The sequence below is a fragment of the Arachis ipaensis genome, chromosome B09 (genome assembly GCF_000816755.2).
Source record: "Arachis ipaensis cultivar K30076 chromosome B09, Araip1.1, whole genome shotgun sequence".
Classification (NCBI taxonomy): Eukaryota; Viridiplantae; Streptophyta; class Magnoliopsida; order Fabales; family Fabaceae; genus Arachis; species Arachis ipaensis.
In genome coordinates, this window is record NC_029793.2 from 7,851,398 (window position 1) to 7,870,330 (window position 18,933).

The 18,933-nt window shown below is 31.7% G+C and overlaps 1 pseudogene; it reads right to left on the reverse strand.

The window, feature by feature from the left end:
- Positions 14,380-18,933, reverse strand: LOC107618920 (annotated as a pseudogene).

Below are 18,933 nucleotides of genomic sequence, written 5' to 3' on the forward strand. Positions count from 1 at the left end.
ACTGATTATTGATGCCATGCGCCGGTGTCCATTATTATTATTATTATTATTATTATTATTATTATTATTATTAGCACATGTTTATTTTTGAGCTTAAGCAATGAATATGAATACAGAATAACCTTGGACTTAAAATCTTATCAGAAAGTGTAACATGATCAGAGGTATGTAAAAACATCATTGATATTACATTATTTACTGTTCATAAATATATCATGTCACTCACCCTTGCCCAATGCCCTGGTTATTTACTTATTTTTCATAAATGATTACAAACAGTAACAATTTCATTTTTCTTAGAAGTTAGAACATGTTAAGAAATTTCTGCATTCAATTGGAAGAAGAACAAGCTCTGTCGGTGGAGCATGTTATAGATTTCATTCAAAACTAACTAATAATTGTGTGCTTAGATTACAGTTTTTAAATAAAAGTTTGTATAAAATTAAGTTTGTAAAATTAATTTAGATTAAAAGTAAGTTGGTATTAACGTAATTTATGTTTGGTAATTCTAATTTAAAATAGATTATAATAAATTAAATATTATTTGAATTACATTATTTAATAATGAAGAATATAATTGATACAAAAATTTGTTTTCAGTCTAACGTAAAAAGTGAAAAAAAAAAGTAAGAATTTGTAACTTTTTAAAGAGTAAAATTATTTCTGCGTTCAAATAATAAAAAATTACCAAACATACAAATAAAACATTCAAAAAATTTTAAAGATACTTCTTTTTTTTCAATGTATTATGTATTTGTCAAACACAGCCTAGGCACGATATCAACCAACCATGCTTTGATTTGTACTTTTGTCAACTTAATAGAATTAGCAGAATATAGAGTTAGTTGTATTGCTTTAATCAATGCTAAGCATAATTAAGTGAATGAAATATCATCACGAGAGTACGATTTAAGATGTGACAAAGGGCATAGAGAGTATGAAATAGGCATGCCAAGTGTTCTTTTTATTGTATCTCACTCAGTATTTAACGTTAAATCACATCCATTTCAGAAACTCAGAGCTATCCCGCAATTCTCTCTCTCTCCTAATATTTTTTTTTTCATCTTTTTACTCAATTATTATTTAGAACTTAGAAGTTCTTAGTTGATATTTTTAAAGTGTTTAATTTAATTTGATATATTTTAAAGTGTTGTATATATAGGGAAATTTAGTAAAAAGTTGAGGAGATTCTTCAATTCAATTTTTGAACTATAGCGTGGATAAGTTAGGTTGACGAGTCCATTTCTTATTACGTCAGAAAATTGGATAAAAAGTAAAATAATTCTCTTTGGATTCAATTTCAATCTATTTGATCTCTTTTATTTTCTAGTTTATACTACAATATTTTCAGGTTGAGGCAACATTTAAAAAGTGTTGCCTAAAGGCTGACAAAAAGTTACTTTTAATCTATGGCAACACTTTTGGACCTAAGGCAACATTTTTGGACGGCGTTGCATATGCAGCCGTTGCCTTAGATCAAGGCAACACTTTTTTGTTCAAAAGCAACGCTTTTGAGAGCAACACTTGGTAAGTGTTGTCTTTGATTGAAAAATAACAACACTTTAAAGGTGTGTTTGAGACGACACTTTTGCAGTGTTGTTTCTTCTCTCGTATTTTGGTCACTACTAAAAAGTGTTGCCTATTTGCAATAAAATGCAACTCTTTTACGTGTTGCTTATAAGTTATTAGAATTTGCAATCTTTTGAAGTGTTGCCTATTAATTTTGAATATGCAACCCTTTAAAGTGTTGCCTTTTCTTTTGGATATGCAACCTATACAAGTGTTGCATTTTCTTTTAGATATGCAACCTATACAAGTGTTGCTTTTTCTTTTGGATATGCAACCATACAAGTGTTGTCTAATATTTAAAATATGCAACTAACAAAAGGGTTGCCTTTTTGATAAAAATAAAAATTATTTTTGTAATAAAAATACAAAAAAATAAAATTTACAATAAAATTTTTTGTTCATACATATGTAATTATTTTAATTAATAAATAAATTTGTGCACAATAAAAAAATTTATAAAAGAGACAAAATAACTAATAATAAAATTCTAATTAAAATAGATATTAAAAAAATTCAATTAGTATTTCAAATACATGTTCATCAATAATTCTCAACAAAATAATAAAATTCTTGTCTAACAATAATTGTCATAACAAAATAGTAATTAATATTTATCAAAAAGATGTCAATCTACTTGTATATTTTATATTCATGTTTGACTTGTTCCATATGCTAAATCTGCAAATAATACACAACAAAAAATAAACAACTTATCATTAAGACTTTAAATTATAATAAAAGTTTTTTTTTATAATATTAAATACTATAGATATAAAAGCAATAAATAAGTCTAAAAAACTCCTTCTAAACAACAAGAGTGAAGGGTAACAGGACCTCACTTCTGGAGATGTTTCTTATATATAAATATTAAATTGTGTATTCCCCTTAACAAATATATATGTGAGTAGTGCTTTTTGTAGTTTTTCTAATAGAATATTTGTTAAAGCAAAACTAGCAAGTCACCATCTTAATTCTTATAAATACATGATTTCTTATCATTTAGAACCAAATCTGACAACTTTTCTTACTACCTCATTAAAAAGTGGTTTTAGAAGTTCTCCGAAATTTGTTATCGAAATTGCATAAAACTTTGAAATAGATACTTGAACCACTTTAATCCAACAACAAAAATTGTAATTTCTTTTGTGTAAACTACCACTTTTACTAACTCCGCTGGTAGCCTAGCTAGCAAAAAACAAGAGGAAATCTTAATCTAGTAGCATTGAATCCAAAGGAAAATATATTTATTGAAAGAAACTGAAAATCTTAATATTAAATTTTGTGCTTGATCTCTACTAAGTAGAATGAGTGTTTTTGTTAGCAGAATTTGTGACAAACACAAAGCTCTTGAACAATTGGTTCTATCATATTTGCATATATTAATCAAATCAATTGATTATGTCATATACCTCAGAAATACACATATATATGACATAGCTAAAGAAAAAAGCTAGATGCAGATCTTACAAATTTATATCAGATCAGAGTCCAAATAGAACAGTTCTATTCTTTGGAACCACTAACTGAAAACATATTAGAGGATAGCCTTAAACTATTATCTTCTCCAACTTTGTCTTCAGGTTCATCAAATGGATAGAAATAAGGCTTAGGAGACACTTTTAGTAAGTCTTCATCTTGTACTAGCATCTCCACAACTCTCAAATGGATAGAAGTAAGACTTAGGAGGCATTTTTAGTTGACTATCACTATCAAACAATTCCACTCACTAGTCATCACCATTAATTTGTTCACGCAACATTATCACTCTTTTATGAATCACATACACACACATGACACATATACATCAAGATAGCCAGGTAGTAATATTCAGACTCATTCATATATAAGAGGATGTTTCATATATAATTTTTGTGCAACTTACTTTAAATTCAGCTACAATAATCAACCATAAATTTCATGTATTCTTATCATTCAAAACTACAACTAAGTAGAGTCATCTTTTTAAATAAAAAGCTAAGACAATAGATTAAGTAAGAGAACCTGCAAGTAGGGGTGTGCATGACTCGGCCTGGTCCGAAGATTCGGCCCGGTCCCGAACACTTTTGGGGCTAATATGGTGTGATCGGGTCTAGGGTCGGGTATGGGTCTCAAAAATAGACCCGGTCATTATTTCGGGTCGGATCCGGGCCATAACTCGGGTCATTCGAAATCGGCCTGGTGGTCCGGTCATCATACACAATTAATATTTTGTGTTATTAGTGATGGATGATTGCTATTATTATGTGAAATTTAGGTATTATAAACTTTAATATTTTGTATTATTAGTCATTATATATAAGACTATAAGTTAATGTTTTATGTTTAAAATGCATAAGACTTTAGACTAATGCATAATCTTGTGTTATTTGTATTGATTTAAATATTTGGTGTTATTAGGTAATATTAGTATTGATTATGGTTATGCTTTAATTTTAGAGAAGAGTTGGTTCTTATTATATTTTTCTAAGTGAATTTTACCATGTCAAATAATGGTTGGAGTATTGAAAATTTGGATATTTTTACATGCTAACTTACAAGAAGGTATCAAGGTAATATAATGTTAACGGCTCGGTTTTTACCCGGTATAATCGTGGCCTGAAAGTGTATAGGTTTCATCGGGTTTAGGATCGAGTTCGGGTCTAACAAATAGGCCCGGTGTATATTTCGGATCAGATCTGGGTCACATCAAACTCGGTTTTACCCGGCCCATGCACACCTCTACCTGCAAGATCAAGATGTATCTGAGTAAGCTTAAGCCAATCGATTTGACTATATCTTTTTTCAAAAGGAACTTTGGTCCGAGCTGCCGACTTTGCAACAGGACTCTTCAGTTGTGGAGACCTCTGAATTGAATTCATCCCATCATGTTTTATTTTCACAATTGCAATTCGATTGGCTCCACAATTATGTTCCTAAGCTCAAGCATTGTGGGACATATGAATAAAAAAGCACCGGTTCAAACATTTTTTTTATCCCTTTATCACACCACCTTAGTAACTGATGTTTACAGTGCACCCATCACGGATCACCAAAAACCCACTATCTCCCAAATTAATAGAATTAAGACCCTGTGACACAAATGTAACGCATGAATATATGGTGATGAAAGAATGAAGGATAAAATACCAAGTAAAGCAGAAAGGATGGCAAAGTCCCAGAACAATTATCAGAAACTTTCTTTTTGAGAGTTCAAAATCAAAAATACAAACAAGTTAGCACCATCTTTGTTAATTATGCTTCATATACATCATCTCATGCTATGCAGAGTCTAATGCCAAACAAATTATATTTAGAAAATTAAATTAGAACCTCTCTTTTAAACTTTTCTTAATTGTTAGGAAGATCTAGTCTTTAATAATGATCAAAGGTAGCACCATTAATAATCTATTAGCATTTTCAGATGTTTAGAGCAATATAAGTCAACGAAACAGAACTGAAGGGTCAATTGAACCTTTAGGCTCCTCCTGAATAGCATCTGCCGAATGGGACATGAGTTCAGGAGAGTAAAATCCAGCATTAACACCACTATCTGCCCAGCCACCAACACCATCGGCCACACCAATTGCATGTTCCTGTGAACATATAAAATGGGCATGTTCTCCACCAGTTTCTTCTGGATCAATTTAAATAAATCCTCTGGATCAATTTCGTGCACTGTAAACATAATTTATTTTTACACATCGTTTCGAATATATAGTAAGAATGCAAAAATCTGATTTTACACATAATTCTGGGATTTATAATAACAGGCGCTTCCTTTTTACTAAGGTCATAACATTATTACTTGTAATAATATGAAGACTAAACTAGGGTCATAGAGTAAAAGGATGACGTCATCAAACTCTAATCAAATAACTTTTTGTTATTTGTTAGTTACCATGAAAAAGTCCAAAATGCTCCTCTAATAAAACCTGACATGTCTTCCCTTTTGAGGAAGATGTTACACTTCCATTTCTCTCTCTATAAATACTTTTCTAACACTGTCTTTGGCAACTAAGATGGAAGATTCGCCCACCATGGACGGTCTAGGGTCAGATAATCTAATGTTGTCTTTGACTCCACCACCACCACCGCCACCACTACCGCCACCGTCTCTCGAATGAACTATTTATTTTTTTAATTATTTTGTTTTAAAAAATACTATTTTGTTCAATATTGTATTACAGATTATGAAATCACAAAACAAGATCCACGAAATTGAAGCAATGAGAAGTAACAAAGCACATTTATTTTTTTAAGTTCACCTATGATTTCGTGTATGTATCTTCAGTGATGTAGCAGAATTCCTATGCATTCGAGGATTAATTTCTTCATACTTTCTAAACATTGAGAAGTGAAAAAACAATAATTAATTAATTAACTAGAATTATGAAATTTGATAAGCGACAACAAAAAAAAAAGCATTGAATGAATGCATGCCTAGGATGAAATGAGCATGGAGAAACACCGATAAACTGAAACACCGAGCATGGAGAAACAGAGTATATTGATAGAAATTTATCAATGTAAGAAACACCGAGCAAGTTACACAAGTATTTCAATTAATAATAACTATTATTAGTCCCTGTTAACTTAGTTTTGTTCATACAAAAATTCAATGTGAAAACTAGTTTATAGAGTGGACTTCTACTTATAATGCATACTTAAGCATATCAAAATAAAATAAGTTTGTCATTGAAATAGCTATTGCACACAAAATCCATCAAGCAGCCAAACCATTATTTACAATTTCACAAGATAAAACCATTGAAATAGCTATTGCACACAAAATCCATCTAGTTTAATTAATTTTAATGTATCTTTTTATTCCATTTGAATTCTTGTCTTTTTGTTTATCTTTTTTTTGTATCATTTAGTATCAGATTTTATTTTATTAGATTAATTTTTATTAATTTATATTTATTCTTCTTGAGTCCTAAAAAACGAATTTCAATATCTCTCGTGTTTTTTTTTTGCTCTTGTCATCTTTATCTTCTGTGTTTGTGTCTCATTATTATTGTCGTTTTTGTTGATTTCATTGTTTAAAAAAAGAATTTTTCTATCCTGTGCGGTTGTGCTCTAAAGATATCCGTTAAACATACCATAAAAAGAAATATTTTAATATTATTTATTGCAAAATAATTTTTTTTACAATTTCAATGCATTGAATATATATATCAAAGAGAAAGTCTAGAAGACCAGCACTTTTATTGAAATCTGGTCAGCACTTAACCATTAAAAGAAAAATGAGTAATCTTACATCATTATATCATCTCATACCATTAAAAATATTGATGATGACTGGCTAATTGATAGCTAAACATCACAAATTCTGCTGACCCCTATCACTCCTCTATATCAAAAGCATTAAAACATTTTCTTTTATAGTATGCTTAACTAATGCCCTTAGGTAGCGTTTGTTTTGCAGTACTGGAACAGAGACTGAGAGACTGAAACACAGTATCATGTTTGTTGGTTTAGAGACTGGTACTACAATTTTTGCTTGTCTCGATCTCTAAAATTTCAGTATTTCAGTGCCTCCAAAATGTAGGGACACAAGAGACTGATATTTTTAGAAACAGAGACTGAAACTTTAATAACATTTTATACCTAAAATTTTTTCATTTTAATTAATTAATTTCAATTTTATCCTTTGTGCAAATTAAATTAGAGCTTTATTCTTGTTTCAATTCTTGTCTCTCACTTGGCACCGAACAAAATACTAAAATTTATGTCTCTTAATTTCTGTCTCTCAGTCTCAGTCTTTCAGTATCTATCTCTCCACCAAACACCTAAAAGAAAGAAAAACATACAAAAAGAAAAGAAAAAAAATTCTTTGTATTTATCCTTTTCAAATACTTTTTTTTTCCAATTATAAAATTTGAAGACAAATCTTTTTTTAAGAGAAGAAAAATGATGCGTGTCTCAAATATTCGTAATATGAAGAGTTCAAGTATTATTTAGAAGTTATTAGATTATATTTTTAGAATGTTCGATTTAATTTGATATATTTTGATTTTTGTTTATTTAGTTACCAGATTGGCCTTTATGTTAGTGGGCTTAGGGTTTTTATTATTTTAATCTAATAAGAAGTTATAAATACCTCATAAACTATTGTAGACTTGTAGTCGTGATATTCAGATATTAGAGCTGTGAAAACTCCTTTTTTATTACTATGATGTAGATAATTGAGATTAAGTGAGTCTCTCTTGTTGTATCAAAAAATTTGGTAGAAAATTGAGGAGTTCATTTGATTCAACTCCCAAACTATGGCGTAGACAAATTAGATTGAAGAGTTCCTTTCTTATTTTTTATTGTGTCAATAAATTGAATAAAAAATAAAATAATTCTCTTTGTATTCAATTTCAATCTATTTATTTTTTTTCAATTTTAATTTCAATGTATCTTTTTATTCTATTTAAATTCTTTCCTTTTGTTTATCTATATTTTTTTATCATTTTATAAACTTCTTATTCCTTCCTATTTTTTCTAATATATGACTAATTCTTTGTATTTTCACGCTTGCTTTCCTAACAAAAACATGTTGTAACTTATTCTGTAGTAGTAAAAGAAAACATAAAAATATAATAAATAAAAATATGAAAATTTATCATTCTTCCATTAAAAAATACCGAAGAAGATTAGCACAGATCTAGCCATGACAAATAATGTAGAAATCACTTTAGAATGCCTCTTTCTTGGAAAGGTGCTTGGCTCGCTTGGCCATGACTTTTGAAGAAGTCGTAAGAACCAATCAAACAACTCCAACTAATAAATTGCTCATTAAGAAGTACTAACAAAAAATGATTAGAGCACCTACAATGGTGAGTTCCTCTTTCACTTTTTTCTGACAAATAGAAACTCTAACCATTAGAGGAGAGAAGGAATGAGTTTCCGTACGGATCTCAAGGTGAGGGAGTCCCTCTAAATAGGGACTCAAGTTAACCAATAATAACTTGTCATTTGGCAAGTTATTTTTATTGTGTATTATTATTATATATGAATTTATTTAATATTAATATCTTTTAATAGTGAATTATTTTTAAATTTATAAATTTAAATAATATTATTAAAAAAATTAATTACATTAATTTTAAGTATTTTAATTAATTAATTAAGTGGGACCACAACAGAGACTAAAGTTAGTTCCTTTTAGTGAAGAAGAGAGAGATGCTTTGAATTTCTATTTACAGTTTATGACGCAAAGCTGATGTGGAGTTACTTTTTATGACAGGTAGATCATAAATAGGGACTTAGATGAGTTCTCTACTGGAGATGGTCTTAAGGATAAATATGAAGAGAGAGAGAGAGATTTGGACATCTTTATTCACAAGTATCTATATGCTGGCATGCTGCTGTAGATAAATGAGAATGATATATTTTGTTACACTTAATATTCATTTTTTTTATTTTAGTTTTTTTTTTCTCATCATAATATTTGCATACATATTTTTCCTGAAAAATGCTACAAGCATAACCGGATGTAACTTGCACCAATGATAACATGATTCCATTAAAGGAAAAAAAAATTAAACTCCTGAGCTTTAAATGTCTAAATTTTTAAAATTAATAAGCACTACCCTAAAGTTGTTAATGATACAAAAAATACAGAAATTATTTTTTATATGAAATATTGATATAAGAAATAGAATATTTTATCGTTTTGTAGATGCAAGTTCAACACACAAAAAATATGGTGACAAGTTCCATCAACGGTGTGACAGTTCTCTGACAATGCACGGTGAACGTGGTGATGTGACGGGCTAGCAAGCGTAGAAGCTCCTTAACAACACGCGGTGGATGTGTTGTCTGCGAATCAAACAGGCAGAATTTTTTGCGCTTTTTCGAAGAGCCGCAGCAACACCCAACGGACGTAGTTGAAGTTCTCTATAAATTGAGCTTCTTCATTTCCATTTCATGCATTCTGTGTAGGTTAGTCTGTGTTAAAGAGAGAATGAAGTGAGGAAGAACAAGAAAAGAGTTTAGTGTGTTAAAAAAAAAAGTAAATATACACAAAAAAATTGTACCACCCTAACATGAATCTTATGGTCCGTAAATTGGATCCATCAGAGACGTGGAACCCGATGGTAGAAGACGCTTTACGAGCAACGAAATTCTATCATGTTTCTAGAATTGGGGTGATCAGAGGATTTTACCGTTTACTATCTGCTTTGGTGGAAAGGTGGAGGTTGGAGACTCACACCTTTATATTGCTGGTGGGTGAGGTTACTGTGACACTGAAAGATGTCACTCATATATTTGGCCTACCTATTGATGGACTTGTGAGTGGCTGGATTATACCCACACTGTCTCTTCTAACAACATGCCTTCATAAATTACTGAAAAAAAGTGTCACGCATCAGCGGTCTCCCCCTCCACTAGGGCAAACGCGACAGACACAATGTTCTGGTTACCATTTTGTGCAACAATAACCAAAAGCGCACCTTTATATTTTCCGTAAAGGTGTGTGTCGTCAACTTGAACTAGAGGCTTGCAATGCTTGAACGCTCTAATGCACGGGTTGAAACTCCAAAATACGCGATGAAGTATCCTAGCACTATTCGTCTCCTCACTCCCGTTGTACAGGGGTCGTGTTTCTATTTGGAAAATTGAGCCAGACATCTTCCGAACCATGACCGAGAACCACCCTGGCAAAGCTTGATAAGAATCTTTCCAACTACCAAAAATTTTGGCTATGAACTTCTACTCTGTCAACCAAGCCTTTCGGTAATTGATGGTGTAATTGAATCTTGACTGGACTTCTGCAATTATAGATTTCACCTTGATGGACGGGTCGGTCTCAACCAATGGCCTTATAGCCTCAGCTACTGTATTTGAGTCCAACTTGAAATGATCCTGTGAAATCATTCCCATTGTGCACGTGTACCTACTGTTGTATCTGCATATCTTTCAACAACCTTTTTTTTCATATCAAGTTGGCTCGGATAAGCTAATCGCACCAACATCCACACGTCTTGCATTTTGCATAGAACGTCTGTGGCTTAGATTCATACATATTGTAGTCGACTCATCTAGAGATAGTGTAACTTCTAATTGCTGCGACGAATGACTTTCTAGAACTATATTCCATTCCAATCCTGAACTATCCGTCCTCAGGATCAGCAACACCTACAAAAAGCAGAAATCATCATTCATTAATCCATCCAAAATATAAATTAACAAAAATGTATTATTCACTCATCACGTACCTAGGTTTGCATATTCCAAAAATTTTGGTGCATGCATGGCGTCAAGATCCAAGTTACGCATAAGGTAGAACGTTCTGAAGGATTACTATGTGTTCATAACACACGCAGCGGAAGAAAATAAAGTAATCCTTAAAGATCTATTTTGTGCTTAAACTTTATTCTAATAATATACAACATATAGATCAGATTTAAATACCTGTGTACGCTAGTAAAAATCTTTTTGTCCTTCGATGGTACGAAGGCGCTATGCGTATCCACACCGAAACCAACCTTTGCTGTCAACTCTTTGACCAATGAAAATCTGATCTAAATTGAGAATCTCTTTGCAACTTTTGCACACCATAAAATTATTCTCCAAGAATTTGGCTCACATACATTTATGTGTGTAGAGGTAAATGAATAAAAACTCTTGTTATTCTGTCTTCAATTCCTTTACTCTTGGTATACATATATATAGTATAAGATTTGTTATTGATTTTAAATTTCATTCTCAATTCAAATTTAAATCATATTTTGAAATTCCAAATCTGAATTATTCAAATTTTATGAATCATATTATAACTCAATTTGAAACAGGATCAGTTAGGATCTCATCCAAATTTAGAATTCAAGTTTAGAAATAGAATAACTAATTATTCTCAAATCTCATTTAATATTCTCAATTATCATACTATTATTATATTCTTGGTGCTAGCAAAGAATATAATAATATTCCATGTGAATTAATATAAAATAATTCTACAGCAAAGATTAGAACATTCGTTAGTGTGTGACCCCATAGGTTCAATACTAAGCGGGTAGTAAATTAGTCATACTAAATTTACTAATCAAGATTGGCGTCTAGCAACACTCCTCAACGACCCAATAGTATGAAGTAATATATTTTTACTAAGAACCTTAGAAGAACAAAGTATAATTCTTTCCATCTTTTCAGCTCTTGGTTAACCTTTAGAGTATGGTTTAATTGTCAAACTCTAACTTGTTACCATTATTATAATAAACTGTGAATGACCTAAGAAACTCATTTCTTCATTCATTCAATCCCCTTGACCAAGGTTTTATTCATTTCAGTCATTATAATCATAGAGTTCAAACTCTTTACCGAGAGTTGATGGATTTCTTATTGACTAATCATTAATTCTACAAGTATTTAAATCATACCCAATATCCATTCAACTAGCACCCTAAGGTATTAGGTGTCCGGAATCAAAGTATAATAAATACATTGTTAATTACTATGCCAGTCGCAGGTCAAAGGAAACTCTATTACTATGTTCATCTTGAGAATATTCTATTGACAAATATATAGTAATTATAACCATTAGGAATTCTCAAAGTGAGCCAGTTCAATGGTCATATCTCTATATGCACCATCTATATATATAATTTAATAAATGAGATCTATTAATCTTCATCCAATGAAGACCATTATATATATATATTGGTCTTTTCGGATTATTAATATCCTTTTTAATAATCCTATAACCAAGAACAATTTAGATTAAATTATAAAAGATTTATCTCTCAATATTATGATCACTATCACAATGATAAATCTCTAAATTTAATCAAGGACCTTATTATATTAACATTTTAACATAATAACAATAACAAATTATTTGACACATGATTGATTGGATTGTGGTTATACTACTTATTCCTAACAATCTCCCACTTGCACGAGAGCTAATCATGATAGATTGAATCTTGGGCACACTATTATCTCAATACGTTCATCGGTTGACTAACTGCGAGATGAACCACTACATTCTCCGCTATTGCCTCAACTCTCACTTCACCATCTTCGTTGTCACTATTCATTCCTTCGTACATTGCAGCTCTATCATCCTCTATATCTAAATCATTTTGAATTTCATTTGCCTCTACGTTTTCAAAATCAACATACAGCTCAATCTGTGGCTCTCACGTATGAGTCTATCAGTGAATTTGGAACATATTTTACATACTCGATTCGTCAATGATCGGCATAATATCAAACTGTATTAGACCACCAAAAATTATAACCGGATTTCTTCAACATAACGTTTTTCATGCTTTGACAGAGACCGTTCTGAAACTCTATGAACGTCATGGTGTATGGAACTACAAAGAAAATGAATTCTGACACACAAACCTCACTCCCTCATGAGTATTCCGTAAAATCTCACCGTTGTGATACACTACTAAATTTGCGGTACCCCCAATCACAACAGAAACATACTCAAACAACTCTTCTCTTTGCAATGAAATAGTACCGAGCTTGGTCTTATATAGATAGAGCACTCAACACACACTCTACGTTTTGCATCGCCATCGAATCACAGAGTGACACGTCATCAACACTCCCCCCACGTGTTGAAGCTGCCATCCAATCACACTTCACCACGTTATTAACACGCCCCATGTGTTGAGAATGCCTTGAATCACACATTGCCATCTCAGTAACACGCTCCCACGTGCTGCATCAGCACACTCTCCACGTGTTAGTGTTTTACTTCTGACACGTCCACAAACATGCAAATACACTAAAGACACCTATTTCCACTAAATACACCAATATAGTCTCCATATTGAAAAAAATGAGCCACAAAAATGCACTTTGTTGATATTTTTTTTTTTGGACATAACCTATGTCCATTATAGTTAAGATGACCGTATCCGACACAAAATGAATCAAGTAAATACTCCCTGGACAAAAATAAGGGAGGGAAAAGTCTAAAATAAAAAAAAAAATTATATAGTAACGACCAAATAAGAGATTAATTACCACTAAATTGGTGATTTCTATCATGTATATATTTTTACTATTTTTGTTCAAGGGTGATAGGTTTTCATTCTCTCATTTTAAAAGAGTTTGATCCAAAAATAAATTCCCTTTAAATTGTAGCGTATTTTTAATAACAACCATGTTAGATGTATATTAAAATTAGTCACTATATATTTATGTATAAATAAAATATATGTTATTTAACTAAATTTTAATATATATTTTATGTTTTAATATATATTTTATATTAATAACTAATTTTAAAAACTGATTTTGACATACAAAGTAGTATTTTTATTTTTACCAATAACATACATTAGCTAAAGAGGTAATAATGGTTTAACAAATTATCATTTTTTTTCACTGCCTAACAATTATAGGCTATTATTGAATTACTGTTTAAATCATGTATAAACTACACATAAGATTGAGAACTATGGTGATAATTCTGTTTTGTTGGAACCTTTGCGTACCTTCTCCTTCAGTATTGATATTCTTTGTTTTGAGGCAGATATCCACATTTTTAATAACAAAAGTTCTAGGGGTGAGTTACTGTCATTATATCTGTCAAGTTTTTGCATACAAGATATTTGAATGATACTCACATAAATTAATATATTTTGCACATACACAAATCACAGAAAAAGCACCCACAACACACAGAACATATTATCATCAACGTTCTTCTTTTAGTTTGATGAACTCGTTTTCTTCTTCGCGCTCAACTCTCTTCTACCCTTTCTTTTACTTATGTATTATTGGCTTGAATTTGTTGGCCTTCTAGTATCGCTGTTTTAAACTTTTAATCATCAAAAAGAAAAGCAAAGAAGATAAAGTGTACATAAGTCAAATATAAAAGTCGTTAATTGCAAATTTTGCTAACATTAAGAAGTGCTAATCAATAATGAATTATTGGAAGATTACCAAGTGTTCTTATGATTGAGGGGGTTTCAAGAAAACTTTGCATTAAATATCTTTGTTGAATCATGTATGGAGGACTAAGTTCTTGCTCATTAACTTCCAATGATTCTCTTGGATCTCTGCTCTCTTGATGATCCTTCTTCCAAATTTGAATATATCCATCGAATGCCACACTCTTTTACCATTGCTTCCTCTTTGTTTGGTAGCCGAGCAACGAACTTAACTATCATCTTTGCATTAAAATGGGACTTCTTTTCAGTATTAGCTTCTCTTCCTTTAACTGTTTCCATTATCTGCTTTGAACATTCTTCATCATACCATAACAACACATGATCCGGCATAACATTCAGATGGTATCCAATGGTCATATCGCAGCCCCATTCGACGACGACGGAACTTGCTACATGGATACTTTCTCCCCAACTTGTTTCCAAGTAACATTCACACTCAAAGTTAATGACAAGTTCATCAATGATGCATGAATGTGCTTCAGAAAGAACCAGGTAGAACATGAACCCACACAAGTTATAACTTGGAGGCACTTGGGTACTAATTGAAGCTTGAGCAGAATAGTCATGGAAAAACTCTTGAAGTATGCTACCTCTAATAGGAAAGAAACAACAGATCTTCCCAAAATTAATCACATTATGATCTTCATTGTCTCGTTGTTCTTCCGAGACTTCTGATTCAGTTGTTAGTATTGTTTCCATCCAACATTTTGTCCTAGCAATGGCATCTTTCATAATGGCATTGCATGAATTTTCATCCAAATTCATGCAGTCCAGGAATATGAAAGTACCTGCATGTTGTTTGGGTGTTTCACTTTCCAAACTCAATGTTGTCTTCAAAGATTTACAATCCCATACCTGAAGACATTCAATAGAAGGTGGAAACACTGGTATAAATTGCAGCATTTCACAGTGACAAACTTTAAGAACTTTGAGTTGTGGAAGAAACTTAATGCTTTCAGGTAAGCCTATGACATTGGTTTTATGAAAGCTTAGTTTCACTAATGATGATAACAAAGAGATGTTGTCAGGGAGTTCGGTTAAGCTATGGCAATTATCAAATTTGAGAAGCTTTACATGTTTGAATACAGGGCTGGGTAGTACTGAATGCAGAGTGAAGACCGCGTCTTGCTCGTGTTCACTGATGTCAGAAAGCATGATTTGATTAGCAAAATTTGCAGGAAGTTTTGCAAGATTCTTGCTAATGGGAAAAGAGAAGTTTACAAGGTGTTTAAGTTGCAGAATTGATGGTGGAAGTTCTTTCAAAGGAGTTGATCTCAAATGCAAATGAATTTTGGAATCTTGATGCAGAATTGGGACTGAGAACTCTTGGAGATTAGGACAATCATAGGCAACCACTGTATGAAGAGAAGGTGAACAATTGCTACTGCATAGGCTCTTGAGTTCTTTGCATCCATACACAGCTAAAAATTCAAGCTTCTCAAGAGAGAAAATAGAAGGGTGAACATGAGGCAAGCTTTCACAGAAATTGAACCATACTTCTTTTAAATTTGGGGTGGCTGAGAAATTTGGACACTCTATCAAGCGTTTGGAGCCTCAAAGGTCAATTATCTCTAAACTTGGTAAATTCTGTAACAATATATATGATAAATCAAATCAGTACTTATTAATTTTTGGGATAACTAAATTTAAGGTTTAGGATTTAACACTTAAAATTCTATCAAAGACAAACAAATATATACATACATGGTGTTATATCATGCATACCTGTACTCCGTCCCAAAGTTTCTCGACATTGCTGTATGTCATGGAAATCTCAACCAAGTTTTTAGGCCAACCAATGGATGGTAAAGATTTCAATGGATATCCATCCCACTGAATATATCTCAAGCTATTAGGTAATTCAAGATTTGTTGGAAGATACAAATTATTGTTTGTTCTCCTTTCCCCATGACCAGTGCTATCAGCAAAGGCAAGTAACCTTAGATTTGGCATCTTTCTAAATGCATTGGAGCTTATATATAGATCTGTGGTTTGAGTCATGTCCAAGAATATGCTTTCAATTGCATCAGTCCCCTGACAAATAAATACAACAATCAATGTTAGTGTAATATTCAATAAGCTATATTTCATATATGTTTTTGGAAACAATACAAAGAATCATTTTCTCTTACTTTATCATTCTTCAGTATGTCACAAACTTCATCGGGGTTCCACAATCTACTTTGTCCCCCAGGAATTTTAGCAGACTCTTCACAGACAATTTCTTGACCCATCTCTTGTATCAAGTCATGCATTTGTATTCTCTTCATTTTGGTTATTGTTATCAGAGCCTTGTCTAAAAGGTTTCTTATCCCTATATTTGCATGGAAACCACAGGCATTCAATATCATTATTACTTTATATTTTTCTTCCCCTTTGAAGAAACATGCAATGTCTAGAAATATATTCTTTTCTGCATCATCCAATTCATCAAAGCTCAATCTCAACACCTTATGAACATTTGCATCAGGAGTTCCTTTCAATTTTGTTAGTGCACTATCCCACTCATTTTCACTTTTGGAACGAAGAAACGATCCCAAAACCTTTAGAGCTAAAGGGTTGCCTTTGGCGTAAGCAACTGCTCTCTTCGATAGCTCCTGGAATCCATTCTCAGGTGGATGGATCTGGTTAAAGGCATTCAAGCTAAAGAGTTTAAGGGAGTTATGATAGTTCATTTCCTTGACTTCAAGAATTTGGTCAACGGCTCTACATGTAAGGACATGCCTATCTCGAGTTGTCACAATGACTCTGCTACCAACTCCTAGATAATCGTGTCCTACTCCGAGCAAATTATCAAGAAGATCAGAACTATTCACATCATCTAGAACAATAAGAGCTTTCTTGTGCCTCAATCTACTCATAATATTAGAGGATATGATTGTGGGAGTATCAATATGAATATCTTCTTGTAGTAACTCACAAAGAAGCTTATTGAATATGTATTTGAATCCATGCTTTGATGATTCTTCTCTTACATTTGCCAAGAAACAATTGACTTCATATTTGGGAGAGAACTCTTCAAATATAGCAGCAGCAATGGTTGTCTTACCTATACCACCCATGCCCCAGACTCCAATTACTTGAACTTCTTTTGGTTGGGTTCTCAATAAAGATTCAATATGTGCATAGTTTTGGTCCTTCACAAAAGAGTTTTCGGTTTCATTTGTATTATCGAGATTCAATTTCTGCAGATCCATTTGGAGTGTGCTTTCATATTTTCAAGTAAACAAAGAAGTCAAATGAGGTTTGAGTCAGTCCTTCCGTGTGTAACAATGTAAGTAAACAGAAAATATGATTACTAACAAAATACAAAACATATATCAGTCAAAAAAAAATGTGGCTTTATATTATAATATTAACTATTAACGAAAGATCTAACTAATCAAGAGTGCCCTCAATTAACATATACTTTCCATATAGGGGCGTTCATGGATCGGATCGTATGGTATTATATTTACTTGTTTGTATGTTTTAGTTAGTAATTATTATTCATATATTGTATTATTTTATTTTTGTTATTTAGAGAGAATTTGATTAAAAATATTTTAGAAATAAATAAGTTTAAAAGTATGAAATAAATATTTTTATCGAATTTTTTTACATAGAAATATGATTAAAAAGAGAAGGTTTAATAATGCGGATATATCCGATATCCGATCCGATCCGATCCGATGAAAATTGTGCGGATCGGATAGAATTTTTTGCCATATCCGATCCGATCCAATCCGCGGACACCCCTATTTCCATATATAAAAGGATGTATCTAGTCAGAAGAGTAGTTTTACTTTGATGCAAGAGCAAGAGTAAGAGCAAATGGTGGTTGTGTAGCAATATACGGTTGTTAAAAAGATTACAAAATCAATTAAGAAAAAGTCACATGACCTTTTTACTTTTTATTTTGGTCATTCATGTGAAGTGTTAAAATAGCATGAGTTTACTTCTCCCTTTCTTTTATAAGATTGATAACTTGTCTCAAATAATAAGAAAAATCAATATGCATACCTGAGAGATTAACTTGTCCAAATTAAAAGGCACACTAGTGTTCTGACATCATGATCAATTCAAGTACCTCATGGAACCCAGAATACCTCATTTTGATTACAATTCTGACTTCATTACATATCATCTCCATAATAACCACCTTAAATTGAAAAATAACAGATTCTGTTTTCTATTCTACATAGATCGAACTAGTCAATTATAACAGAATAAGAATGAAATCTAAACTCATTCAACTTGAATATCAAATTAATAATCACTCTCAATCTCAAATACCACAGAGTTTCAGGGAAAACTTCAGCAATTCAGATATATAGTCCATAAAATAGTGAAGTAGATGTAAGAGTTGAACAACCTACCTTGGATTTTGCTTCACACTGTTCTCACTTTTTCTGCGGTTTTTAGTGTCTCTGAATGGAAGAAGGCTAAGCTTTATATAATCTCTTCTTGGCTAATATTTTATTTACATGATACATCA